Genomic DNA, 3,223 nt, shown 5'->3' with positions numbered 1-3,223 from the left:
AACACTTTGCAGACCCTACTTAAAAGACCCGCCCTCCTCACTGGACAGTTAAAAAGACCAATCAAACTAACGATGACATCAAGTATTACCCAATCAAAAGTAGGAAAGGAGGCATCTTCATAAAATGCGTGTGGGATGATTTGCATGAGACGCTGCTTTAAAAAAAAATGATAAAAAAATACGGGACAAAACCTGTCCCGTATTGATTCAAAACGGGACGCGCAATTTCATTCTCAAATACGGGACGATTCCGTATTTTAAAGGACGGGTGGCAACCCTAATTTTGTCTCATAGTTAGCAACTTAGCATATATATTGGTATTTCACTGAGGAAAACATCGAAATTTGGCTCCGGTTTGTAATATGATAAAATTTAGGGTGTTATTCCGAACGTTTTAAAACGTTTATGCTACATGGTTGTGTTTTCGACTGCATGGCGCTAGCATGACGCTAGCTAACATTGCAAGCTACTGTTAGCACCATGTGGTTGGTAAGTGGCGGTTTTCTTTACTTGATTTTAGCTTCGGTGTATGAGATTAGCATTAATAGTTAGGAATTCACACATGCGATGTTATGGCAAGAATTTGCCTGGTTAACTTGAACTATTCTCTTTTAAAACTATAATATATAGTAGCTTTTTTTTAGTACAGTTTACACTTTTCTGTACTTTCGAAAAACCGAGAAACTAATTGTTTTCCAGAATTAAGTTTTTGTTTCTCTACCTGGAAATTTTAGATGGGTTTCATTTAAATTTACTGAGTCACAGGTAAGTTTTGACTCAGTAGCTCATTATATGCTGTATAATTCATAATTTAACTAACATCTCTTCCCCTAGCCCTACTTTGAATTTCATCGCATCACCAATCAGAATCTGCCTCATGCTTTTTATGCAGCACTGGATGAATATTCACCTCAGCTTATCAAGCTTTACAGAAAGAAGAAAACTGGGCGCCTTGGAGAGACAATGGAACAACTTCTGTTGGATTACGATAAACAGGTAAGTAACTTGTACTTTGGACAGCTTCAATTTGCTGTCATTTTGTTAATTTTATGTTTGTCATCCTTTTAGGACAAAAATGACATACATGCCACAAGGACTGTTGCTCTGTCTGGCCTCGTGGTTTACCTAAAGGAGGATTCATCCAGACTCTTCACAACAGTCAAGGTGCAGTTTTTTTTAAGTACAAAACAAATTGCATTACCCTCTCCACTCCTACCACTGTTGTCCTCTCTTCCCCCTTTTCTCCACTTCCTCCTTTCCCTCTTGGCCTCTCCCATCTCTCTTCTTATTCCTCTTCCTCCTGTCTTGTCTGCTCCCCTTATTTCCCTCTTCTCTGCTCTCACTGTCATCTCATCTGGCATCCCCTCATCTTCTATTATCTCTCTCTTCTCCCCTCATCTTTTCTTTTTCCTACCTTTCCTCCCTCTTCCCTTACAGAGGAAAGTGTTTCTGCTCAAACATGTCTGAGGCACAAATGAGATCTCATTTTTGTCTAATTTTATTTTCACTTCTATCTCATCTATTTGTCAACAGGTGAGACCAAAGAATCTACTCAGTCACTTTGTATTTTCTGTCTTCAGTTTCAATCTTAGGTCAGAGCCATGAGCGACAATAACATGACACTAAATACAACATGCACTTTATTTACTAAACATAATAAAGATTGTGGCCACATGGCACTTGTTTGTGTCTCACAGACGATAGATGGACCAAAGTCATGCAAGTGTAGCTTTGGACTGAATTTCTGCAGGAACGGGACTTGCATACCTCGTATTGATGATTGATAAATAGTATTAAAAATAAACTAAACATGAGCAAGTTCAAGCTGTTCCAAAGTGAATGAATTTAAAAAAAACTTTCTCTCTCAGGATGAAATGGACTTTGAAGAAGGAACGGTCGCACTGGTGGCCATGACTGAAGAGGAGGTTCCTGCAGGTCGAGTGCCCTTCTCCACTAAACAAGTGTTCATTGTGTTGGAAGATGAGGTGGTAATGTCCCAGAGCTCGTGGACTGATGCATTGGTTTGCTTGTTTGGCCTAATGTATGCTCTACATCTGAGCTATCCAGAGAAATGTTCTGGTTTTTTCGAGTTCATTCAAATGGTACTGTTAAAACTCAGCAGTGATCGCAGGCAGCTTAAACCAAAACTGCAGTCTCTGAAAAATGAACTAGTTAAGTGTTGAGTCATTTTCCCATATCCAGTTCAGCAAAATGTTTAATGTTCAAGGAAATTTGTTTAGATCGTTCACTTTGTTACATTGCTACAAAACTTTTAACAGCTGAACAGTTTTAGTGTGTTTTTAAACACAGCCAAGACATGTTTTGAATATTCTTTAGTTTTATACTGTTGGTAGACACTGACTTCAAGAACTTGTGAAAAAAATTAAAAAGTGTTAAGCTACAAGAAAGGTTAAGCTAAAAGGAAAGGTTAAGCTAAAAGGAAAGGTTAAGCTAAAAGGAAATGTTAAGCTACAGAAAGTGCATTTTAGAATTCTTTGTTGATGACCTTACACAAGTGTGAATAATTCCTCAATGTACATAAGAAACAATTTTATAGTTGACATTTTATTGATGGAAACATTTTTTTTTATCTTTAAATGTGTAACTGTTTGTGCAAGTACAAAGTGCACTTTGCTAATAAATAATTGTTACACTAAGAATGAGAATCTGTTAGTGCTTTCCTTAATTTAATTTTGAAAAATTGCAATGCTAAAACTAAAGTAGGAATGAAAAAATTAAATACAGCCAAGTAATCATTTTAAATGAGTATGTAAAAATGCTTCATTTATGTTAACTTTTATTAAGTGATTGAGTTTGAAATGTCAAATGGATTGAGTACAAGTAAGTGTCTTGTCTTAGTTTCAACACATTTTACTATCAAGTATACAACACCTAACTATTTGAGTCAATAATATAAACACATTAAGTTACTATGACACAAATAAATTTAGTTCCTTAACTGTCGTGTTTGAGTTAGATTGCCAGTATAGATTGAGTTATATGAGTAACTTGAATGATTGAGTCGATAAACTCAAACAACGTGGTGCAATCGGTTTCCTCAAATCATTTGAGTTAACTTAACTAGTTGGGTTTTACAGTGTAGTAGTAGTATAGTAGTACTAGTAATAGTACAGTGGGACCTCTGTATCAGTTATCCACAATTTAAAGAAAGGGAAAATTCCAGAAATAAACGGTTTATAAGTTTCAAACTATGTGGCAGGTG

General features: G+C 36.1%; 1 long non-coding RNA gene across 3 annotated transcripts; it reads left to right on the top strand.

The window, feature by feature from the left end:
• Nucleotides 1-642: 642 nt before the first annotated feature.
• Nucleotides 643-2,666, top strand: LOC140578222 (uncharacterized). Of its 3 annotated transcripts, none has more exons than XR_011982314.1 (4): nucleotides 643-996; nucleotides 1,069-1,164; nucleotides 1,869-2,392; nucleotides 2,428-2,666. It is a non-coding gene; the product is annotated as an uncharacterized lncRNA (long non-coding RNA). The 3 variants fall into 3 exon arrangements; XR_011982313.1 differs by having other exon boundaries at nucleotides 644-996; nucleotides 1,869-2,409; nucleotides 2,446-2,666; XR_011982315.1 differs by having other exon boundaries at nucleotides 651-996; nucleotides 1,869-2,666.
• Nucleotides 2,667-3,223: the final 557 nt, after the last annotated feature.

Source organism: Paramormyrops kingsleyae, chromosome 13, assembly GCF_048594095.1.
Source record: "Paramormyrops kingsleyae isolate MSU_618 chromosome 13, PKINGS_0.4, whole genome shotgun sequence".
Lineage (NCBI taxonomy): Eukaryota > Metazoa > Chordata > Actinopteri > Osteoglossiformes > Mormyridae > Paramormyrops > Paramormyrops kingsleyae.
This window is presented reverse-complemented; position numbering and strand designations above follow the sequence as displayed.